Source organism: Oncorhynchus mykiss, chromosome 25 (genome assembly GCF_057628025.1).
Source record: "Oncorhynchus mykiss isolate SJ-2025 chromosome 25, ASM5762802v1, whole genome shotgun sequence".
Taxonomy (NCBI): Eukaryota; Metazoa; Chordata; class Actinopteri; order Salmoniformes; family Salmonidae; genus Oncorhynchus; species Oncorhynchus mykiss.
This window is the reverse complement of record NC_143046.1, coordinates 66,688,526-66,715,000: the sequence shown is the minus strand read 5'-3', so window position 1 is coordinate 66,715,000 and position 26,475 is coordinate 66,688,526. Positions and strand designations below refer to the sequence as shown.

Sequence of the window (26,475 nt, the reverse complement as noted above, 5' to 3'; positions counted from 1 at the left end):
GGATAACTCATTCAAAAACGAAGAGCTCTTGCGCTGTCAAGACGATAGTTAATGAGCTTGTTCGTTCATTCTGCGATGTTTCTGGATTGTCTAGCACCGCCTGTTGGCGTGGATGCGGTCATAAGGATAGAGGACAACCATAGAGAATGATAGAGGCCTCTAGTGGTCCAAATTCTATTCTAGCATGGGCAACGCCATTGAGAGCTTCCACCATGCTTCCGCCATTTTACAGTAGTCAAAGTAGTCAACTGTGTTGGGATTCCTATAGGTTGTAGCATCAATGGCACTGCCCATTTTGTCGCAGACGCTGTAATAGTACATATATAAGATGAGTCCTCTATCTATCTCTATGAAGACAATCATATGCTGTTGAACCATTTTGTTGTCAATACCGCCTTTAAATGGCCATGAGATTGTATGATCGGCTTTCTATTCTCTATATAAGTAATTATCGCATGATGTTTCTACCAATGTAACCTTTGACAATATTTTGACAGATTTCTAATTTTACTGTACGTGTTTAGCCTACTAGGCTACACATTCTTTTGTCTGCGCAAGTCACTTCCAGCGCAGGTCTGGCGCAAAAAGTATTATCCAGCAGGTGGCGATGATGCTTCGTCAATGAGTAGTCATATTCAACTTCCGAGTGTGGCCGTGGTCTAAGCATGATTAGATGCATCTACACTTGTAAAACGTTTACCTTCCAAACATACAGAGTAGACAGACAGTATACTACGAATAGGACATTTCTAAATGCCTATTATTAAAATCGAGTTAAGTACAGGCCAATGTTATGTCATATTAACACATTTAAACGTGTGTAGGCTAATGATTCCACATTCTCATGAAGGTGTGAAAGAAGTGGACCGCCATAGCCTATAACATTGAATAAAATTCCTTAATGTAAAAATTCAGTCAAAACAATAAAAGCTGGTCTATACTGAAACACGTTTGTTCTCTTATCTTGGGCAGGTGTCTTATTTACAGACGGCGCCTGTGCAGGGAGTTCCTCCTCTTGTTTCGTGTGACTGATGCAAAAATAAGCAGCATCATCCCGACCGGACGCCAGCGATAAGGAGCATTTAAGAGGTGAGCCACATTAACATTATGAATTTAATCCAATGTCGGTTTATCAATATGATTAAATATGGAAAAATGTGCAAGCGAATTATGAGGTTAGCGGCGGCTGATTTTTAAGTTATCTTTAAAAAGTGGGCGGATTTACTGTTTTGATAGTACCCTACTGCAGTGAACAGCCACTACGTTAGTTAAGTGAACCGCTATAAAAAGAAAAAACAACGGGAATCATACCGGAAGGCGAAAAAAAACTGTCGTTACCCTAAAATGTTTGATGGGAAGCATTGGAGAATTGATGTTGGAGACATTAATATGTAGGCTATTGGTTCATTCGAATAACTTGTAGTGACTTGGCCTGTCAAAAGACTGCTCTCTTATCTTAAAGCATAAAGGATATTTTTAGTTACGTTGCGTGTTCGTTAGATCAGAATTAGTTATTGTGCAGCGATCCGTCGGTGAGTGCGACACCGAAGGTATGTGGCAGAGATTTACGCCCTAACAAACACACTCCTCACCATACTACACCGGCGGCTGCATTGTGTAGTTGATTAGTGCCCATGCGCCGCCTGCACAGTTAACCACTTTGCGCTCTTTGGATACATTTAGGTTGAACGCTGTAGCCTTTTGAAGAAAACCAGCATCGGTTACATCAGCTGGTTCTTCTAAGATGTCTGATTAAACGTGGTTTAGATATCTCTATCTGCCTTAAAGTATTTTATGCTTGCAGTCACACACCTGGCACAGTGGTTTACATAATTAATGGACTATAGCTGGAGTGTGCAGTGTTCTGCCTTATTGAAAGAAATATAAACAGTAGGTATTTGTCTGTAGTCTGTCCATGGTAGGCATCATTCGTGGTCCATTGTTTCTACTACGTGTGATAGGCCTACTCATTGGTCTAGGCAGTAGCCTATATGCATAATCTCAGATGTATTGACCTTCCCAGTAATTCAAAATGTCCAGAGATCTTGTTGATAGCATTGGTAAACAATGTTGAATGTCTTAATAGAGGAGCTGAGAGCTCATTTAGAGTGTTAAAAGGAAGGACTGTGTTATCTACAGTACCATATCCATTGTTTTGCCAATTCAAACATCACAAACCAGGTCTCTGATGGAGAAGGAGCAGATTATGAATGTTGCCATTGTCATTTCCAAACAACAGAGTCATGAATATTTGATCAGACTGTTGGCTGAGATTGAAAGTTGATATCTCCCCCTATCCCAGCATGTTGCTTCTGGGTTTACATGCTTTCTGTATTTTCAGAACCACACGTGACTGGACAGCTTCAATCAATTTGGCATTAACCGCACATCATGATCTAGAGATCAGCTAATCAGTGCCATTTTTTTTTTTTTTTTTTACCTTTATTTAACCAGGCAAGTCAGTTAAGAACAAATTCTTATTTTCAATGATGGCCTGGGAACAGTGGGTTAACTGCCTGTTCAGGGGCAGAACGACAGATTTGTACCTTGTCAGCTCGGGGGTTTGAACTCGCAACCTTCCGGTTACTAGTCCAACGCTCTAACCACTAGGCTACCCTGCCGCCCCATGCCAGACAGGAGAGGTGTAGCCATCCTGCACCTGAACCCTGGCCTAGGCTTTGAACTGTAATGTGATCTGGGAAGAACTAGCTATTAAAATATTTCACAAGAGGCTAACAACCTGTTCTGATGAGCAATAACCAGGCATAATTAGCCCCTCTATTCAGAGACAGAGAGAAAGGGTGCTTGTGTAGGCAGGGGCATGTGTGCGTGCGTGAGGGAGGGAGTACGTGTCAATTGCATCAGATGTGAGATGGTGATATGTATTACTGTGACTCATCTCCTCCAGTCATGTTTTCAAAGCGCATGACTCAGCCATCCATGTGAGCAGAAACCCTCCCACAAAACTAACCTGTAGAAATCAAAAATATTTTCAGCAAACATCTTATTAGCTGCGTTTTGGCTTCTTATTGATATGGATGCGTTTTGAAACTTTCTCCTGTGCTCTTCTTGGTATACCTATTACCATATCTGTGCTTATTGCTTTGTTTGGATTAGTCTAGGATCCTCTAGGATCATTTTGTTTTGCAGTAGAACGCCTGCTGTGAATTTTCATGCCATTCGGCATGGGTCCTCAGGGACTCCTTCCCACACAACCTAGCTCATAGTTGGCATGATTACTGACAGAGGAGAGCAACAACACTATATTATAAGCCTACAAACCAGCAATATGTTTTTCTGCTAAATGCCCTATTTTTACTCAGCTTCCCCTCACATCAGTTAATTTTTCCCCCATAGATATGTACCAACAGTGTCATGTCTCTACCTTGAGAACAATCTGAAATACAGTGTGTTCCCATTGCATGTTGAACTCTACGGATAGTTTTGTCACAAACTGTTGCGTTAAATAGCAAATGGACTCTGGTCTTGGTATGTGTGCTCTAGCCAACAGCTCACAGATACAGTGTGGGTAGGCTAGTCTACATGATGAGATTATTATGGATAAGAGCTAGAATATTTGTCAAACGGCAGTCAAGCATCGATTATCATGTCACCAGAATAAGACCCTTGATATTTATTGGAAAGGAGCATCAAGATCCCTGTGCACTTTCACCAACCTGTTATTTCATCTGTAGCCTAATAAACTGTAGTTTCCCAAATTGTAGGAGGACCACACACCACATCATCGAGTGACTTCAAGTTTACTTTGATTTGATGGTTATTATATCAATATTTACGCATATATCAGGCGTTTCCGCCACCGTTCCTTGAAATAATTCATTTTAATGACACAAAGATCCCACCATGTCGAACGAACAAATGATCTGTCAGCATTTATACATTTGTACCGAAACTTCCAGTTTCCATCACAGCTGTCGGGATATATTTTCTTCATACGGTTGGAACCGTATAAACTGGATGGGAACATAGTTACTGACTTGGAACCGATCTCTCTCAAGGCAAATGTGTTATGATGTGGTTTTAGATCCCTTGTTTCTTATTCTACAGTTTGCCTAGATGCTTAAATGATTAGCCTCTAATTTGTATTAGTAGCACGAATGATCTTCATTTGTAGGCTACAAAACAAGATCTACTTAAACTGCCAGACTGGATCCAATGATCAATGGCATAGTCTACTCCACAAACAAGGCATATGCACAGTGACAGTGCTCCTCAGTGGGCCTACTGAGCATGTGTAGTGCAGACAGGAAGCAGGTGTTCAGTTTGTTAAACAAGGCGAGTGTGTGCGCAGTCCCCACCCCATGCACGTTATGGATCACTCAGCCTTCAGTAAGGGGCTGAGAGCGATGATGCTACCTTGGCCAGAAAACGGTCCTCTCAGCTGTGTGCGTGGGAAGGAGAAAGACCCCCTCCACCCCGGCTTTAGAACAGGTGGGGAGCAGCAGATTGTGTCCTGTCCCCCTCCTCCAGCCTGGGTCTCTTAAAGGAAAATTCCACCCCAAAACTATATTTTTGTATTTATTTCATTTGTCCATTGTTGATGTAGTATTTTGATTTCAAAATACCGAAATCCTCCCCATATGACACTGCGTTTTGCATTATATGATGTAAAATGCATCATACGGGATGATTTCTGAATTTTGAAAGGTACATATCTTAAAGTTGATTACTGACACATAGGGTTGCAAAGGGTCGGAAACCTTCTGGTAAATTTCTGGACATTTTCCATGGGAAGTTGGACCTGGGAATTTTGCTTAAATTCATCAAAGTTAGCTTATAACTTTGATGAAGTTGTGGGATACACATAAGGCAATTCTAGGTCTTGTGGCATATTTTAGTTAAACTATCCCCAATTCAATGGAATTGCAATTCTCTGCATGCACAGTGCATTCTTCCATCACATATACAGTGCACTATTCCATCACATGAACAGCTGATTCTCAAGATCTTGCACAGAAATGAGTGCTATTGAGCCCACACTACTACACTACTACACTATCTGAGCCAAGGACTGCATGCTTTCTGGTAAGTTTTGATTACAATACTGCATGGGGTGAATATATTTTATATGACCATTTTTTTGTTAACTAGTAAATAGTAGTTTTAAATCATTTCTAACTTGTTAACAATTTCTGCTTGTTAGTTTTTGATACCATTTGGGTTTTTAGCTTGCTTGAGCCTGCTAACTGAGTGTTAATTGACCTGTTTCATACATATTTCATTTTAAAACATTTATCTTACAAAATGAGTTTTTTAATCTAACTGCTAAACTATTTATCTGTACATGGAATTATTTGTTTTTTACAATTTTTTTCTAATCTTTACAGGAAAATGCCACGGGCACTATCTGATGTGTGGAGACATTTTACTGCAGCTAATGTAGAAGGAAAATCTGTGTACTTTTGTGAATACTGTACCAAATCATATGCGAAGAATGCAACAAAGATGCAGAATCAGCTGGCCAAGTGCATATAGTTCCCTCAGCGCTCACAAGAAGCAACCTCTGACAAATGTCCCTCTACTTCTATTTGGGGTCAAAATGATGAATCAAACACTATCGATAGCAACAGCTCATGGTCCTCCTGGAATCAGAAGTTGTTTTGACTCAATGGAGGAACGTAGTCAGAGAAATGCTTATGAATGTCTTGCACGAGCTGTGAATGCAACTGGTTCACTTCTGATGCTCACAGGCAATGGGTATTGGAAAATATTTCTGAATGTTCTTCGCCCAGCAACCAGACATGCTTTATCAACTTATTTGCTGGAAACAGAGTTCAAGTGAAGGTCAAGCAAATCATAGGGAAAGCGGACTGTATTGCAATCATCTCTAATGGGTGGTCAAATGTTCGTGGACAAGGAATAATTAACTACATCATCTCCACCCCTCAACCAGTATTCTACAAGAGCACAGACACAAGGAACAACAGACACACCGGTCTCTACATTGCAGATGAGCTGAAGGCAGTCATCAATGACCTTGGACCACAGAAGGTATTTGCACTGGTGACAGACAATGCTGCAAACATGAAGGTTGCTTGGTCTAAAGTAGAGGAGTCCTACCCTCACATCACATCACACCCATTGGCTGTGCTGCTCATGCATTGAATCTGCTCCTCAAGGACATCATGGCACTGAAAACAATGGATACGCTCTACAAGGGAGCCAAGGAAATGGTTAGGTATGTGAAGGGTCATCAAGTTATATCAGCAATCTACCTCACCAAGCAAAGTAAGAAGAATAAGAACACCACATTGAATCTGCCCAGCAACACCCGTTGGGGGGGTGTTGTCATGTTTGACAGTCCAGGAGGGGAAGGAGTCTCTACAAGAAATGGCCATATCACAGTCTGCCCATATGGACAGGCCCATCAAGAGGATCCTCCTGGATGATGTATTTTGGAAGAGAGTGGTAAGCAGCCTGAAACCTATAGCAGTAGCCATTGCACAGATTGGGAGAGACAATGCCATCCTGTCTGATGTTCAGACTCTGCTTGCAGATGTAAGAGAAGAAATCCGTACTGCCCTGCCCACTTCAGGGTTGCTCCAAGCAGAGGAAACTGCAGTTCTGAAATACATCAAAAAGTGTGAAGACTTCTGCCTGAAGCCCATACACGCCGCAGCATACATGTTGGACCCCAAGTATGCTGGCAAGGGCATCCTGTCTGGTGCAGAGCTCAACCAGGCCTATGGTGTCATCACTACCGTGTCTCGCCACCTTGGCCTGGATGAAGGCAAGGTTCTTGGCAGCCTGGCGAAGTACACTTCTAAGCAAGGGCTTTGGGATGGAGAATCAATATGGTAGTCGTGCCAACATATCTCATCAGCCACCTGGTGGAAGGGACTTTGTGGATCTGAGGCGCTTTCCCCTGTTTCCTCCATCATAATCCAAATCCCACCAATATCAGCCGCCTCAGAGCGCAAATGGTCCTTGTTGGGAACACACACATCAAAGCACGCAACAGGCTGACCAATACAAGGGTTTAAAAATTGGTGGCCATCCGGGCAAATTTGAGGCTTTTTGAGCCTGACAAGAAGCCATCCTCAACAGGGTTGGAAAGTGACCGTGAAGATGAGGCCTCAGTCTGATGTTCAAGAGGTGGACATTGATGAGGTCCTGGGAGAAGACATGGAAGCCCGAGAGGAAGACCGTCTAGAAACTAAAGCTTTGATTATCATTTCACAGATGTATGTTTAAAACATTTTGGGAGATGCGATGGATCTATGGGGATCATTCAATATTCCCTTTTGTTGTTCAGTGAAATCATCCCATGTGAAGAGTCAACTCATTTAAAGTTCAATTCGTAACTAAGTAGTTTTTTTTCTATTGGAAGGATTTAATCATTTGCAATTATGTCTACTTATGATGCGGTAAAATGTTTGTTTCTGTCTCCATATATGGTAAATTTGTCCAATGCAAAAAACATTTAAATGTTATTAATATTAATTTGCATATATTTCTGTTAATTCCCATCTATTCCCACGGAAAGTTTCCACCTCTGAATTCTCCCCACAATGTGCAACCATACTGACAAGCAACACAATTTGGGACTATGTCAACAATGGACTAATAGTTTTGGGGTGGAATTTTCCTTTTAAGAACCCCCTGTCTCTATAGACAGATGGAGGTTCCTCAGTAGCCTGTGGTCTGCGGACTACCAGAATTGCTCAGGCCTAAACAAACTGTGGTACTGAAGTAAACCTGACACACAAAAACGAGTATTTAGCCTATTCCAATAGAACCTATTAGCAGAGAGATGCAGTCTTATGGCTTTAAATCCAATTGCATGACTAAATATTGTAAACATAATAGGAGCTATTAGGGATAGATTCACACTTCGTCACTAGCTGTGTGACTCTGCTCATGGATATTTCACAGCCTTCTGTTATCAGAGCTCCGTTGTTTTGATACAGCAGTTTTCACTCATCTCAGTGCTTATACGGAGGATTGTTGCAGGGCTTTCCTCTTTCCTGTGACAAGTGAGCGACGCCAGAAATCACCCCAGTGGTCTTCAGGTGTTGGCTTCAAAATCTCTTTCATTTCAATTAGGGAGCCTCAGACCCCGTCAGTAGCCTGTGGAGAGGGTGAAAGTGGTGTGTCCTTGTCTGATGGCGTGCCCTGCTTTCATGTCAGTGGGATGTCACTGGCTGGTTAATAGACCAATGGACTGGAGAAGCTTTAGGAAAGTGGATTGAGAAGGGCTTTTTAAGAGGGGCTATTTTGAAGGAAGTCTTAATTTTTTTGTTGATATATAATCAAATGCTGATGCAATTTATCTGAATTTTAGCTATGTAACCAAATGCTGAACAGTCCTTCTAGATTCCTCAACCTTCTCCTTTATTCATTCAGTTTAATGTATTTCTTGCAGCAAGGACATCCTCTTTTTGACTTCACCTCTGCGATTGTAGCGTATCTCGGCCATGAGAATATGAGGTATAAGAGTTATGTAAAAGCTCATTTGTATTCCGCAAGCTCTGGGTACTTGGAGAATAAGCTGATAATGGAGAATTCATCCCTCTTTTCCCAACCGTAGACTTTTCCATGTAAAGGAAACAACTCTTCCAACACAAACAAACAGTGACAGGGCGAGACAGCTTGTTAAACAACAAACAGATTCCTGTCGGTGCATTCAAGCACAGGAACTCTAGCAGGTTCATTGTTTTATTTATGGTAATTGCCTGTCATCCTTTAGAGACGGTCCTTTATCCCAGAGTGAGTGACTGACTGACAGTTGTCGAGGTGACAATGGCAGTTGAGTCAATTTGAGTTCACACTTGATTTATGGTTAATTTCTGTGCCATGGCAGGACTGTCTTCCCCTGGTGTCATCTGCTCACTGAAGCAGGTAATGAATCTGGATCTAACTGAAGGTTTTACTGTGCAGGAATCCTTGTCTCTTTATTTGTCTTTGTATTTAATACAGTAGGCAATGTCAGATGCATCATATTGTATGGAGTCAGGTGATGTGTTTATTCTTTGGGTGCAGTATGTCTTTGATCTGCCCCCTATATCTCCCTCCAGAAATGTTTCAGCGTGGTTGTTACCCATGGGCTGACCCTTAGCAACCTTTTCCCTGGTATCACTGTCATGTAAAACGATGTTAATTATTAGGAAGAACAAACTGTATCCCAAAGGTCTTTTCTAGGAAGAAAATCTCTTAGTATTTCTCTTGAAATGAGACATGCCTTTCATAAGTCCTACTGTATGTCAGTACCCTACTTATTAGATATAATGAATATTGAGAATCTCTATAACCTCAATCGTTGGCTGCTTTGTGTGAACATGCTTGAACATCACTGTCTATTCCTTGTTCGACTTGGGTAAATCAAATTCGGGACTACAGCGTGTTCCTCTCATGCGCTAGCAGCAGCTTTGATCACAAAACCAGCTGTGATTACGGCCCAGCCTAACTGAAAATTGGTGACTCAATCAGGATACTGCTGTAATAACTAGTGTTTGGCAGTATCCAGATGTTCATACCGTTTCTGTACCATACCGGGGTATAGGTATTACCGGGAGTGCGGGTCAGAAGGTTGTGGGTTTGCAGACAGGTAGGGGTGGAAAGATCTCCTTTATAGTTTCAAGCATTGCATGAATTTATCATCGTATTTGCAGGTATGAAAATGTCATGTCAATTCTACGTAATTTTTTTGTAAAAAAAAAAAATCACCCCTTTTTCATGTTATCCAATTGTCTCATCGCTGCAACTCCCGTACGGACTCGAGAGGCGCAGGTCGAGAGCCGTGCATCCTCCGAAACAACCCAACCAAGCCAGACTGCTTCTTGACACAATGCCCATTTAACCCGGAAGCCAGCCGCACCAATGTGTCGGAAGACACATCGTACACCTGGTGACCGTGTCAGCGCTCGACCCGCCATAGGAGTCACTAGTGCGCGGACATCCCTGCCAGCCAAACCCTCCCCTAACCCGGATGACGCTGGGCCAATTGTGTGCCGCCCCTTGGGTCTCCTGGTTGCGGCCGGCTGTGACAGAGCCTGTACTTGAACCCAGAATCTCTAGTGGCACAGCAAGCACTGCGATGCAGTGCCTTAGGAGGCAGAATATTTTTTTCATACCAAACAAATTACCAGAATTACAGGCTAAAAAAATGGACTGCGAGGCCTGTGTGTTCATCTCATCATATTTCTCCAATGCCAAATCAGTGTGTCTTGTTTGCAAAGAAACTGTCACTATTTTGCAAATGATTAAATCTGAGGCATCGTAAGGAATCTGAGCATGGTATGGTACTTTCAAAAGTTTGGCCTACCTTTTCTACCCCAGACAAAGTAAGCCTACTGATGCAGAAAAATTTAAGCCTTAACTGCTGGCTACTCTTCTTCTGTAGCTTAACTCAATGGGCGAAGGTCACAAGTGTTTCCCTAAAAGCTGTCTGGGTTTAAACATCTTCCATTGTACATAAAGTCAATAGCTTAATCAATTGATAGTGACAGAATTACAGTGCCTTCACAAAGTATTCAGACCTGGACTTTTTCCAAATTTTCTTTACAATACAGCTTTATTCTAAAATTGATTTAAAAAAACACATTTTCATCAATCTACACACAATACCCCATAATGACACAGCAAAAACGGGTTTTTAGAATTTTTTATTTTTTTTTAATTATAAAAAATATATATCTATATATGGAAAATATGAAATTTTACATAAGTATTCAGGCCCTTCTCCCCTGATTGCTCAGTTTGGCCTGTTGGCCAGCTCTAGAAAGAGTCTTGGAGGTTCTAAACGTCTTCCGTTTAAGACTGATTGTGTTCTTGGGGACCTTCAATGCTACAGAAATATTTTGGTATTCTTCACCCGATCTGTGCCTCGACAAAATCCTGTCTTGGAACTCTTGGCTTGTTTTTTTTTTCTCTGACATGCACCGTCAACTGTGGGACCTTATATAGACAGGTGTGTGTCTTTCCAAATTATGTATTTTACCACAGGTGGATCCAATCAAGCTGTAGAAACATCTCAAGGATGATCAATGGAAACAGGATGCACCTGAGCTCAATTTTCATATCTCATATCAAATTGTCTGAATACTTATGTAAAGGTATTTCTGTTTTATTTTTAGTACATTTGAAAATGTTTCTAAAAACCTGTTTTTGCTTTGTCATCATGGGCTATTGTTTGTTGATTGAGGAACATTTATTGAATACATTACAGCCGTATTCTAAAATGTGGAAAAGGTCAAGAGGTCTGTATACTTTCCAAATGCACTGTATGTGTTAAACCCTTCATTTACACACTTATTGAAAAGACAGATCACCTGTATGGTGCTGTGATTATCTAAATGAATAACACTGTCTGTTGGCTATGTAGCCTAAATGACAACCCATTAGCTATAGCCATTATCTATTTGTTTAAGTAACAAACTGACCAGGAAACAGGACAACATGATTGCTATGTTCTGGACAATTATTTTTGAATGCTCCTCAGCCGATTTGCTGTAAAGGCCTGAGTGGGTGGGAAACTGTTTATATGGCCCATATGTGGGGGGGGAAAGAGCTCAAATGTCATACAGCCTAAGATGCTGAAATTGTACCCACAGTACTTTTTTATTTCGTTGCTCTCTCTTCTTTTAAAAATATATTTGTATATTTAATTTTGCCTGAATTAAGGCATGATAACAGGGACATTTATAGTGCCTTCCGAAAGTACTCATACCCCTTGACTTACTCTACATTTTTTTGTTAGTCTGAATTCAGAATGGATTAAATAGATTTTTCCTCACTTATTTACATACAATACCCTTAATGTCAAATAGAAATGTTAGCAAATGTATTGAAAATGAAATACAGAAATATTGAATTTACATAAGTATTCACACCCCTGAGTCAATACATGTTAAAATCACGTTGGCAACGTTTTACAGCTAAGAGCTTCACACGCCTGGGTTGTACAATATTTGCCCAGTCTTTTTAAAATTCTTCAAGCTCCGCCAAATTGGTTGTTGATCATTGCTAGACAACCATTTCCATGTCCTGACATAGATTTTTCAAGACAATTTAAGTCAGGAAACTTCAATGTCATCTTGGTAAGCAACTCCAGTGTATATTTGACCTTGTGTTTTAGGTCCTGCTGAGTCCTGACAACCTCTCCCAGTGTCTGGTGGAAAGCAAACTGAACCAGGTTTTCCTCTAGGATGTTGCCTGTGCCTGATGCCTTCTGTTTCATTTTTATCCTGAAACCTCTCCAGTCCTTAATGATTACAAGCATACCCATAACATGATGCAGCCACCACTATGCTTGAAAATATGGAGAGTGATACTCAGTAATGTGTTGTATTGGATTTGCCCCAAACATAACACTTTGTATTAAGGACAGAAAGTTAATTGCGTTGCCACATTTTTTTTTGCAGAATTAATTTTGCCCTGTTGCAAAAAGGAAACAGGTTTTGGAATGTTTGTATTTTGTAAAGGCTTTTATTTCTGTCAATTAGTCTAGCATTGTGAAGTAACTACAATGTTACTGATCCAACAGTTTTCTCCTATCACAGCCATTAAACTCTAACTGTTTTTTAAAGTCACCATTGGCCTCATGGTGAAATCACTAAGCGGTTTCCTTCCTCTCCGTCAACTGAGTTTAGGAAGGATGCCTGTAAGGCAGGGGTGTCAAAGTCAAATGGACGGAGGGCCAAATAAAAAAATCAGCTACAAGACGAGGGCCGGACTGTTCGAATGTTCATTGAACATTTTTTAAATGACGCATATAGTCTAGTGAACCTAATTGAACCTACTGAAAACCTAACAAATATATTACAATATGATCAGATAAATAAAGCAATATTTTCTTATGGCTCTGTCAGTAATCTTTAATTTTCAACAGACACAAGAGACAAATTTCCTTTATATAAATATCCCCATAACATGAACATTAAATGAAAGAAACCGGTATTCAAGGCACCATCAGTAGACTATATTTTCTATTTTAGCAAAAGTGGGCTAAATTTACTTCAAAGAAAAAACAATAATAGCAATTTTCTATCATCCACTCAACTGAAATATTTTTAAAATATAATTGGATTGAAATACAAAAAAATAAAGTGCAAAAATCTATTAATCAAAAACAACACTTTGTTTAAGGAGAAGTAACATGCAGTGAAAACAAATATTAAATTTTAACTTTTAAACTTGAACTGAGTAAAAACTCTAAATATGTGATTGCACAGTAATGTTCACTTGTTTGAGGTTGAGGGTGATACTTGGTGGTGTCCCATCTTTTCCACAAGTTCATCAATGTTCGGGGTAAGGCTCTGAGCTGAAGAAATCCTCAGAATTGAGTGGAGGTGTTCAGCAGTAAGTCGACTTCTGTGTGATGTTTTGTTCAGGTTCATCAAAGAAAACAGTTGTTCACACAGGTATGTGCTGCCAAACATAGACAACGTTTGAGCAGCCTGGATGCGCAGCTGGGGCATTGTGCCGGGGAGGAAACGGGCGAACTCCGCAGCACCCACTGCCGCATATTTTGCCCTCAGTGCATCATTGCATTGGAGGTCAATCAACTCCATTTGGAGGTTTGGTGGTGAGCTTTCCACGTCAACAGCAAATGGGTTACCGAGCAGTTCCAACCTGCTTTTTTGTGCTTCAAAGTCAGCAAATCGGCGTCGAAAGTCAGCGGCAAGCATACCTATTTTATCAGCCAACTGTGTGCTCGGGAACGCACTGGTAGAGAGCTTCTCTTTCATGGTCTGGCAGCTGGGAAAGTGGCTCAAATTTTCTTTCCGCATCTGCGTCTCCCACAGAGTCAGTTTGGTTTTAAATGCCTTCACTGTACTGTACATATCAGAGATGACACGATCCCGACCCTGCAGCTGCAAGTTTATTGCATTCAGATGACTCGTAATGTCACACAGAAAAGCCATTTCACACAGAAACATTTCGTCTCGGAGTTGTGTTGTGTCTTTCCCTTTGCTGTCCAAGAACAGACAAATCTCCTCACGAAGCTCGAAACATCTTTGAAGCACCTTTCCCTGGCTTAGCCATCGCACCTCTGTGTGATAAGGCAAATCACCATGCTCCGTTTCTAACTCCGTCAGAAATGCCTTGAACTGGCGGTGATTCAAACCTTTGGCTCTGATAAAGTTAACTGTGCGCGTGATGATGCTCATTACATGCTCCATTTTCAAGGCTTTACCGCACAACGCTTCCTGGTGTATGATACAATGATAAGCTGTCAGCTCACCTGTCGCGTTTTCCTCTTGCATCTTTTCCCGTATCTTCGCCACCAGTCCGCTCCTGTGTCCACACATCGCAGGTGCTCCGTCGGTTGTCAAACCCACGAGTTTTTCCCAAGGCAGCTCCATCTCATTTACACATCTTGACACCTCTTCATACAAATCATGCCCCGTAGTTGTGCCATGCATAGGACGTAAAGCCAAAAACTCCTCTGTCACGCTTAGGTTGGAGTCCACTCCGCGGATGAAAATTGACAACTGGGCAATGTCAGAAATGTCGGTGCTCTCATCCACAGCCAAGGAATATGCAATAAAATCTTTTCCCTTTTTCACAAGCTGCTCTTTTAGATTGATGGACAACTGGTCTACTCTCTCGGCAATGGTGTTTCTGCTCAGACTCACATTTAAAAAGAGTTGCCTTTTTTCTGGGCAAACTTCGTCACAAACTTTAATCATGCAGTTTTTGATGAAATCCCCCTCCGTAAATGGCCGGGCTGATTTAGCGATCTCTTCTGCCAAAATAAAACTGGCCTTGACAGTTGCGTCCGCGTGTGTGTCCGCGTGTTTCGTTTCATAATGTCGTCTCAGATTATACTCTTTCAGTACCGCCACACTTTCTCCACACAGAAGACACACAGGTTTTCCAGCTACCTTCGTGAACATATACTCCGACTCCCACCTTGTTTGAAACCCCCGGTTCTCAGTATCCACCTTCCGTTTTGCCATTTTTGATGGGTATCTGAAAGTTAATTTTACTGTGATGCTGACGACTGCTGTGCCAATAAATATTGAAATGAAGCAGCCTACTGCTCGGTGCGTCACCTTTGCATTGTGGGAAATGTAGTATTGGTGCGTGTAAAAGATCTGCGGGCTGCCGGCTTGCTGCGGGCCGGTTCTAATAATAAATCAAGATCATCCCAGGGGCCGTAAAAAACCTTCTTGCGGGCCGGATGTGGCCCGCGGGCCTTGACTCTGACATATGTGCTGTAAGGGATATTCAATGTCTTAAAAAAAAAAACTTTTAAAATATTTTTTTAACCCATCTACCAATTGGTGCCCTTCATTGTGAGGCATTGGGGAAAACCTCCCTGGTCTTTGTGGTTGAATCTGTGTTTGAAATGCACTGCATGACGAAGGGACCTTACAGATCCTTGTATATGTGGGATACAGAAATTAGGTCGTCATTCAAAAATCATGTTAAACACTATTGCACACAGTGAGTCCATGCAAATTCTGTGACTTGTTAAGCACTTTTTTTTTTATTTTGTTATTTTTTATTTTTTTAATGTTACCCCTTTTTCTCCCCAATTTCGTGGTATCCAATTGTTGTAGTAGCTACTATCTTGTCTCATCGCTACAACTCCCATACGGGCTCGGGAGAGACGAAGGTTGAAAGTCATGCGTCCTCCGATACACAACCCAACCAAGCCGCACTGCTTCTTAACACAGCACACATCCAACCCGGAAGCCAGCCGCACCAATGCGCCGGAGGAAACACCGTGCACCTGGCCACCTTGGTTAGCGTACACTGCGCCCAGCCCGCCACAGGAGTCGCTGGTGCGCGATGAGACAAGGACACCCCTACCGACCAAGCCCTCCCTAACCCGGGCGACGCTAGGCCAATTGTGCGTCGCCCCACGGACCTCCCGGTCGCGGCCGGTTACGACAGAGCCTGGGCGCGAACCCAGGGACTCTGATGGCACAGTTGGCGCTGCAGTACAGCGTGTTAAGCACATTTTTTACTGCTGAACTTATTTAGCCTTGCTTTAAGAAAGGGGTTGAATACTTATTGACTTAGCAATTTCATTTTTAAAATAAATGAGTAAAAATGTCTAAACAATTCTACTTTGACATTATGGTGTATTTTGTGTAGGCCACAAAAAATCGACATTTTATATGCAGGCTTTAACACAACAATGTGGGAAAAGTTAAGGGGTGTCTGAGCATTTGACCTCCCTTGATTATTTTTGAAAATATATAATAGCCCATCAGCGTTGAGCTAAACTGAGTGCGCTCAGCTGTAAATGGTCCTGGCCCACCGAAAACGTGTCAAGGGAAGCCAGTTTGGATTTGGCTTCAGACCAATCACATCAGAAGCCAAACATCATTGATGGGAAAAAAATAATTGTGTCGTTGTCCTCCGGTGGCCAGCTTGCTAAAATCGGACCTTTCCTAAATTAGCCATGGATGGAGTTGGGGATTTGGATTTGTGGTTTTACTTAATTCTCCGTACTCACCAATTATTATAATAGCGATTCTGATCCAACCATGAGAGGATGGCAGTTCAATATGTAGCTTGATGTATGTAGTATGCTAATGTTGACTAGCTGGCCTGGTGCATTGTTGCCCATGAAGTTAGGCTAGCGAGCAAGCATTTTAGCCAAGTAGCCTAGGACAACAAAAACCGTGTACTGTATGACAGTCGTTGACCGTTTAGATTTGTTTTTAGTGTCTTTTAGTTGTCACTATTAGACTAAGCATAGGTGAGTTGGACAATGTTTAAATTAAAATGGTGCTGGAATAGTGGAGGCAGCTCCTGTTTTCTTTGAAACTTGCGGTAACTATATGGAGAGTTGAATGAAATCTCTTTAATATACTATAATGATGCCTAAATTATCAAATTCATTTTATTCTCAGCTAACACAGTGAGGGCAAGTGCTTTTTGTTATTTTATTGACCCTGAGAGGGTTAACCTATTCCTTTCCTTTGGCTTAAATAAAAAAAACTAGGTCGGCCTATTACACTGGCCAGGACAAATGTATTAATGTATACTTTAGGAGTGTCTCGTCTACATCTCAGAAGGAAGAACCAGCCCTAGACAAGCCTCCTTAATAAGTCATTATATTTACATCACAAATACTAATCAAAGCAAAATATATTAGTCACATGCGCCAAATACAACAGGTAACCAACCGTACAGTGAAATGCTTACTTACCAGCCCCTAACCAACAGTGCAGTTTTTTTTTTTCAATATGGATGAGAAGAACAACTAGAGAACTAGTTGACTGCACATAGCATGGACACAGTACTGACACTTACTCTGTAGTGGTTGGGTATGGGAGCTGAATATGCATTGACCCAGACCTCTCTATTTTCGGGGGACTACACATACTGATTCAAATTAATAAATAAACTGTGACACAATGTGCATCATTTTGGCTCTGTACTCCACCACAATGGATTTGAAAGGAGACAATCAAGATGTGCTTTAAGTGTAGATATTTGGGGCAGAAGTCAGGTCAGATGAAGTGAGGAAGAACAGATATCACGAAAGTTGTCTAGCAACAGAGGCGTATTGGCTGTTCAGATGTGTAAGGAGGAGACTCCGCGGAGGAGGACGGTTTAAATACTAGTGCTTGTGTGAAGATGTCTTGGTCTGTTCATCTGTCTGACCATTTGGGTGAATAAACTTGGTTTGAGCTTTACTGGTCGTCCGTGAGTTTTTACTCTTTATTTAGAACCTAACAGTTGGCGCTGCGAGCAGGGTTCACCACGATTTACAGTCGAACTAGGGATTCCGAATCAGTGAAAAAGGAGCCGGAACCAAACAGATGTCGTAACTGTGCCTACCTTGTTTATCACTCATTCTGACATCTTGGGGAGATGAGCATCGTAGGCTGAACCAATTCTAGGATACGGACCTAGAAAGCCTGAACTTATTCAGTAGTCCCATTGTATTACGACCGGTCGTAGTTTTATGGTATATGGTAAGTTCCGAAAGGTAAGCCCGAGCAGGCTGGTACCTGCAGATGGTACGTCCTAGGGGGTTTGGTTCCCTAATAAACCCGTAAAGACGCGGTGAAAGCCCAGCCGCGGTTGCCGTGAGGCCTTTGAGAGTGTGTGTGTGTGTGTGTGGATTGTTATGCTTGTGTACGGTAGGTTGTAAATAAGTAGTCCATGGAGAAGGACAACCAGGGGGAATGAGGATGGTGATGAGGTTGCCTATAAGTTCTGGAGGGAAGCCACATTCATTTTTTTATTTTTAAGCAAGAAGATATTCAAACGTGTGATCATGATTTGTGTGTATTAACAGTAGCAATAAGGAGAGAGGTTGGTTCAAGACAACTGTGAATAATTTTGGTAATGTGTGTTATCAACAACAGTGACATTTGAGGCTGGACACTGGAATGAGACATTAGGTCACCCATATTCTCCAGTAATACATTTGCAGACGCTATACTATTGGTTCTAATACAAGGTATCAAGTGCCGTGGCCAATTTTAATAGGCACATACTGTACCATAACTACTCTGGGGAAGTGGGTATCGCTACCTTAGATAATAGTTAATAGAAGGCGTGTATTATGGAGTGGGGGTATCTAAATACTCTGGACACTGTCGGGAGAGGCTTCGGAGTAAAGAGGGGCTAGAGGAAGAACAGTTTTTACTAAAAGCTATAGGGCCGCACAAGCATTCTACCAAATCGGCTCGTATATGGGGAAAAATGAGCAAATTGGTCAGCATTTCCCTGCTGACGGAAATTCCAATCTAATAGAGAACACAGAGATGTTGTGACTTGGCACAATGACATGTAATAAGAATCAACGCTCAATACACCAGCGTTTTGATGTCAGCCTTCTATCAACAAAAAAGACAAACCGATAAACCCAAAATTATGAGATGTATTCCGCTGCAAGAAGACTGGGTACGTGAGTACATTGATAGAATGTGTACATCTGCTTTGACTGCAGGTTTGAAACCTGTTATCAAAATGGCAATTGCGGGGGTTGTGGATGAAATGGAGCAGGATGCTTTGAGAGTGGCATCGAACTCCGCTCAATTCGCGGTCGTGCGAGGCGTAAACACGGCCACAGTGAAAGTCACTAACAGTGGTTTCAATGGCCAAGGTAATACACAGAAACAGGGAGGGAAAAGTAGCGAAAAATCATCAAAGCGTATGGCGACAGATCCCTGTTTTAGATGTGGGACCGTTGGTCATTGGAAGGATGAGTGTAGAATGGAAATGAAGACTACTGCATTCGGAGGGAATGCTGCTATGCATTTTTGACAAAAGAACCAGCAGCGAACACTTGTACGCAGCGGGGCAGAAAACTCCTATAGGGGTGCATGGCCTTGGTTCGATCGATAGTGGTTCATGGAGACGAGTTTCTATGTGAAGGGAGACGTAGGAGGCCACATCTCACACAACTTTCTAATAGATGCCTGGGATCAAATATCACTGATTTCTTATGATGAGAAATAGGCTAAATATACGCCTGGGAAAAATGTTACAATTAGCAAGGTGACGGGCAGCATCGAAAGCGATGACATGACAGCCCGCTTGGAGTTTGCCAAAAGGACTCAAACAATGAGAAAACAGATTATCTGGACCGATGAAATCAAGATTGAACTCTTTCGCCTGAATGCCAAGCGTAATGTCTGGAGGAACCTGACACCATCCCTACGATGAAGCATGGTGGTGGCAGCATCGTGCTGTGGGGATGCTTTTCAGCGGCAGGGACTGAGAGACTAGTCAGGTTCGAGGAAAAGATGAACGGGGCAAAGTACAGAGAGATCCTTGACGAAAACCTGCTCCATAGCACTCAGGATCTCCGACTGGGGCGAAGGTTCACCTTCCAACAGGACAATGACCCTACGCACACAGCCAAGACAGCAGGAGTGGCTTTGGGACAAGTCAGAATGTCTTTGAGTGACCCAGCCAGAGCCCGGACTTCAACCTGACAGAACGAGAGGGTCTGCAGAAAAGAATGGGAGAAACTCTCAAAATACAGGCAGTGGTGTAAAGTACTTAAACTACTTTAGTATTTTAAAGTATTTTTATTTATCTGTACTTTTATATTTTTTGACAACTTTTACTTCCCTATATTCCTAAAGAAAATAATGTACTTTTTACTCCATACATTTTCCGGACAGGAAATATGCCCAATTCATGCACTTATCAAGAGAACATCCCTACGGCCTCTGATCTGGCAGAATCGCTAAACACACATGCTACATTGGTAAATTATATCTGAGTGTTGCAGTGTTCCCCTGGCTAAAAAACAAGAAAATGGTGTCGTCTGGTTTAATTTATGTAAGGAATTTGAAATGATTTACTCTTTTACTTTTGATACTTAAGAATATTTTAAACCAAATACTTAGACTTCTGCTCAAGTAGTATTTTACTGGGTAACTTTCATTTTTACTTGTCATTTTCTATTAAGGTATCTTTACTTTTACTCAAGTATGACAATTGTATACTTTTTCCACCACTGAGTACAGGTGTGCCAAGCTTGTAGCGTCATACCCAAAAATACTCTATGATGTAATCGCTGCCAAAGGTGCTTCAACAAAGTACTGAATACTTATGTAACTGGAATATTTCAGTTTATTTTTAATACATTTGCAAAAATGTCTAAACTTGTTTTTGCTTTGTCATTATGGTGTGTGTGTGTTGGGAGGGAAAAACAATTGAATCAATTTTAGAATAAGGCTGTAACGTAACAAAATGTGGAAAAGGTCAAGGGGTCTAAATACTTTCCGAATGCACTGTTATGGTGCTATATCAGGATTCAAAGTCAATTGGAAAAAAACTGAAATAATTCAAATTAAAATGTAAAAAATTCAAGCATGAAAAATACATTTCTGTGGAAATTTGATTGATTAGGATCCCCATTAGCCGCCGCCAATGGCGACAGCTAGTTTTACTAGGGTCTGACACAAAGCAAAAAATGGGGAAACAAATCTCAAGAAATTGATGAACTATTGGTCACTGATATGTGAAAAATGTGTGTTACTACAACCTTAAAACATATACATTATTGCAACATATAAATTAAATTACTACACTCCTGCCACAATGCATGTAATGCACCCATAAATGTAATATCTCTGTTGGAGATGCAAAAAAACAAAAATGAACCCTATTATACTTAACAAAATATAAGCACAACATGTAAAGTCTTGGTTTCATGAGCCGAAAAGATCCCAGAAATGTTCCGTATGCTCAAAAAGCGTGTTTCTCATTTTGTGCACAAATTTGTTTACTGTACATCCCTGTTAGTGACAATTTCTCCTTTCCCAAGATAATCCATCCACCTGACGGGTGTGGCATATCAAGAAGCTGTTTAAACATGATCATTACATGGGTGCACCTTGTGCTGGGGACAAAGACCACTCTAAAATGTGCATCTTTGTCACAATAGACAATGCCACAGATGTCTCAGCGCTGTTGCCAGATATTGTTAATGTTAATTACCATAAGCCGTATTCAACGTCGTTTTTGAGAATTTGACAGAACATCCAACCGGCCTCACAAACGCAGACCACATGTAGCCACGCCAGCCCAGGACCCCCACTTCCGGCTTCTTCACCGGCAGCATCGTCTGAGACCAGTACCTGGACAGCTGAATAAAGTGTGGGTTTGCACAACCAAATAATTTTTGCACAAACTGTCACTGTCTCAGGGAAACCCATTTGTGTGCTGATCGTCCTCACCTGACTGCAGTTTGGCGTCGTAACTGGCTTCAGTGGGAAAATGCTCAACTTCGATGGCCACTGGCATGCTGGACAAGTGTGCTCTTTAATCCTGGTTTCAATTGTACCATACAGATGGCAGACTGTGTGTATGGCGTTGTGTGGGCTCGCAATTTGCTGATGTCAACGTGTGAACAAAGTGCCCCATGGCGGTGGGGTTATAGTATGGGCTCCGGACAACGAACACAATTGCATTATATCAATGGCTATTTGAATGCACACAGATACCATGACGAAATCCTGAGGCCCATTGTTCTGCCATTCATTCGCTGCCATCACCTCATGTTTCAGCACGATAATGCAAGGATCCGTACACAATTCCTGGAAGCTGAAAATGTCCCAGTTCTTCCATGGCCTGCATACTCACCAGGCACGTGACCCATTGAACATGTTTGGGATGCTCTGGATCAATGTGTATGACCGTGTGTTCCAGTTCCTCCAATATCCACAGAAATTGAAGAGGAGTGTGGCAACATGCCACAATTAACAGCCTGATCAACCCTATGCAAAGGTGATGTGTCACGCTGCACAAGGCAAATGGTGGGCACACCAGATACTGACTGGTTTTCTGATCCACGCCCCTACTCTTCTTTTAAGGTATCTGTGAAAAACAGATGTATATCCGTATTCCCAGTCATGTGAAATCCATACATTAGGGCCTAATCTATTTTAATTGACTGTTCCTTCTATGAACTGTAACTCAGTTAAACCTTTGTCACAAGACCAATATAACAACTATGTCAAACTGACCTCATTTTGAGATCATGTCTGTGCTATCATATTGTGTCTAGGAATTTACATCCATCTATCTCCACAATTATGTCTGTTTGGAAATATGTAAATATTGGTGACCAATATCAAATACATTTGTAACTTGGGTCTAATTACTGCAAATAGTTTTTATAGATATCAATTGTAAAGCATCATACTCACCATAAATAACAAACTGGAGGGCTGAACTATGTAGTTACATTAGATTATGTTTTTTTTTAATCAACTCTGGAAACCTTACATTGATCATCTTGAGGAGTGTGACATTTGCCTACAGACATAATCATGTTTTGATTTTGATATGTACTCTGTGTATTGAAAGGGGAGGCTACTGTGTGTTCATGGACTGTTGTGGTGTTTTTTTGTGGTTTTTGGTATCTATATGTATGTTTATCCCAAAAATAATAATTACCTGGGTAAATGGTACATCTCCCAAGCCTAGTAAAAACATGGACTAGGTCTTCTTCAATTGGCCTGTGTAACACAATGTTCTGTTTGCTGGCTTGATTGTGTTTCACAATGACCTTCATTTGACCCTTTAATTGAAGGGGTACTCTAACTGGGATGGCACGGCTGTTGGTCAGAGATGCAGATAATGGATTGTGTAGTAACCACCTTAGCCAGAAATGTAATTTCAAATAATTATTTTACTGAACTGAATTGGTTGTGAGTAATGGGCCAAGGCAGATCCATTGAACTGTTTTACATTGCAAGTTTAGTGTTACAGATTTACCTTTTTTCAGAGTTTGTTTGTATGATGTATTTTTCAGGGCAGCAAATCCTCAGTCGGGTGCACACACACATCCACCTCAGCTGTTTTTCTGGTGCGTTGAGCAGATTAACTGGCTTGAACTACAATTTGCTCTTTTCACCCCCCCCCTTTTTAAGGGGATGAGAAACATTAGTGTTTATAGATTTAATTTGATTGCCTCTTATTTAAACCAGGCTGCTTTTTTAGAGGTGGGAATCGTGTGTGTGTGAGAGCGTACAGTATTCAGTTGAGTCACATTGCTGCAACGGTGGCACTGGTTGTAGTGCCTCATGACCCGGCAGTGGGTAGCCCACAGCATCCTGCCCTGTAGTGTTGAGTTTTTGTTCAATAGAAAAGTCCCACTTTACATCAAGAGCAGGATCCACCTCAGCCCTCTGATGGAGAGACTGATGGACGGACAACTCTGAGCGGATGCAGGTCTTTCTGAACTACTTTATGTTAAGCTCTTATTAGTTGGAGAGGGAGTATCTCTCTCAATAGATTGTCTGACTGTTTCCCTGTGTGATAGGGCACTATTGTATATCTCTCCCTGCGCACAGCTGTTTACTTTTGTTGTCCACACTTGCTCACTAAGTGATGTAATTGCTGTTGTTTGTGAATGCTTCTTGGTTATGGTTCATTTATGAAATATTCACCCTCCCCTCTCCATCCTTATCATTTTATCTAGAACTACTGTGATATAGAGATTTCCATTCTACAGTAAAGTAATGGGACAGAATTGAATGCGTTGTCATGCAAGTCTATTGTGTTTTTTGTTGCTGATAGGTGGGGCATTTTGTTTTATTTCATCATTGTGTTTGCACAAACAGCAGTGTTCACGGTTGGATAATAATAATAACCCTCTATCACATTACTGTACCTCTTGCAGTATTGCTTGTTGGTAGAGAGCTTTTGCTTAAACTCTGCAGTAAACTTATTTTTGTACTGTGCAAGGCTGTACTATAGTTAAGTGTTAATAACCCTTATGGAAAGTGAACCCTCATTTAACAGATAAGGAAGGTACTATGGCATGCTGGAACAGTGAGGGCAAACTCAATCACTACCCAGCTAGCACATTTGGTTCCTTGGAAGTTGTGGGAATGTACGTTTTTGGTTTGCCATTGTTCCTGGGAAGGAAGCCATACGTTTCCTTTTTTAAAACATTCCAAGAATGGAAGTGAACATTTTGCCTGTTCTGGGGACCTTCATTTTTAGGTTGCTGGGAGGTTCTAAGAATGTTTTAAAATGGTTCCCTAAGTTTTCCTGGGCGATTTTATTAATGTTCTGAGAATGGAAATTATAGCTTATTTGAAGGTAATTAAATAACGTTCTGATAACATATTTCAATCATACTTTTAATAACACTGCTAACTCCATTCACAGATAGGATACATGGAAATTAATTTGCTTAAGCATTAATCATGCAAACACGTTTATTGTCAGTGAGATTCGAGCCTGAGCTTCTGTTCTCTATCCATGTAATTAGTTCACTGCGCCACCAGGATTGAGCTAGCATGCTATGTTTTTTAAACTCCTACAAAGCTGTTCATTTTAGTCTATTGAAACAGAACCCATTTCAAAGGAAGCAAGCACCAATTAATATCAGGTGTGGCCAATTAGTGGGCTTGGCCGACACACCTGAACACAATTAACAAGATGGAGGATAGTCAGAGTTTTTTGTTGATACTGAGAACGGACTGTATATGTTTAAAAAAAATGTTCTCTGAAAGTTAAACTTAGGGAAAAATGTCCATTACATTTTTTTTTAAAGGTTCTCTGAACAATTTAAGAACATTACTTTAAGTAGAACCATGAGGAAACCTGTAGGAAACGTTTCTTAAATGTGCTGAGAATGTTCCAAAAGCCACATAACTATTCTGCACCATTCCCAGAAAGTTGTGGGAAGGTTGTATGCAAAATTACCGTAAGACAAACATGCTTTCACCAAGCTCCAAGAAACATATGGTTCTCAGAACGGCATGTGCTAGGTGGGTAGAATAGAAAGAAACATCTCCTCAGAGAGCTATGTTGGGTCTGATTTTATCCTGGATCCATGGGGACTTCCTGTTGTCCTCAGGGAAATTTCCAGATGCTGCTGGCAGCAGACAGTTGACACACAATGATCTGAAAACCAATCTCTTCACAAGATTAGCCCAGTGTGAAAGATAGGCCTAATGGTTTTTATAGCTTTAATGTATTGTCCCAGTCTGTTTGCCACTGCTATCAGTTCATCAGCTCACCCATTGATGCCTGCAGGAAATATCCTGTTGTTGCACCAGCTCTCCAGCTGCACAGTGAGCACCTCATGGTGTCCTCTGATATCACATACCGTAAGGTGCCCTAGAGTCACAAGAAGTGACATCATTGATGCAGTAAAATCACACCAAAGTGGAGTCCAGTAATGTTTGACATTTTGCATGCCTAATATCTTTCTTTCTTTTATCTCTCTCTCTAACCTCGTTCTCTAGTTGCTGTCTCTTTCTTATCTCCTAAAAGCTAATAGTTGGACAGCACAGTTGTTGGACAACATTGTGATGCAGTTTTGGCTGCTTTTACTGTTGATGCTGCATAAATTACTCAAGGTTTGAGGAACCTTAAAATTAAAACATTACCTTGTTCAACGTGTCTCCTATTCAGATCGAAGTATTATTTTGCAGTACAGCAAGGTTCAGATAGGGCTCAGATGATATTGACTTTACTGTGGCAATTTGCTCAGTGAAAAGTGTATACAAATACTGTTGAGCTAAGAAATGGTCTTGTATTGATTGGTCAGAGAGCTTGGGAGTGTACGTAGCTGCAGTTAGCTTTGCAGTTAGCATCACTCACACTGCTGAGGTCACAGCAGTGTGAGTGATGTGTTCATACCCTCTGTGTTCTCATCCAGGCCCAGGGGACAACAGTGCATTCGCAAAGTATTCAGACCCCTTTACTTTTCCAAAATTATGTTACAGCCTTATTCTAAAACAGATTACATTTTATTTTTTTCCCATCAATCTACACACAATACCCCATAATGACAAAGCAAAAACAGTTTTTTAGACATTTTTGCAAATGTATTAAAAATAAACTGATACAGTGCCTTGCGAAAGTATTCGGCCCCCTTGAACTTTGCGACCTTTTGCCACATTTCAGGCTTCAAACATAAAGATTTAAAACTGTGTTTTTTTGTGAAGAATCAACAACAAGTGGGACACAATCATGAAGTGGAACGACATTTATTGGATATTTCAAACTTTTTTAACAAATCAAAAACTGAAAAATTGGGCGTGCAAAATTATT

At 41.2% G+C, this 26,475-nt stretch overlaps 2 protein-coding genes across 2 annotated transcripts in view; one reads left to right on the top strand and one right to left on the bottom strand.

Annotated features, from left to right (window-relative positions):
- zdhhc22 (zDHHC palmitoyltransferase 22) overlaps positions 1 to 124 on the bottom strand; it is a 2,377-nt gene extending 2,253 nt beyond the window's left edge. The window contains exon 1 of the mRNA XM_021584877.3: positions 1 to 124. This exon is cut by the window's left edge and continues 80 nt beyond it. The gene's annotated coding sequence lies outside the window, so the exon portion shown is untranslated.
- Positions 125 to 964: 840 nt separating this feature from the next.
- The window catches only part of tmem63c (transmembrane protein 63C), a 47,450-nt gene continuing 21,939 nt past the window's right edge, over positions 965 to 26,475 (top strand). Inside the window, exon 1 of the mRNA XM_021584872.3 lies at positions 965 to 1,089. The gene's annotated coding sequence lies outside the window, so the exon portion shown is untranslated. The remainder of the gene's footprint in view (positions 1,090 to 26,475) is intronic.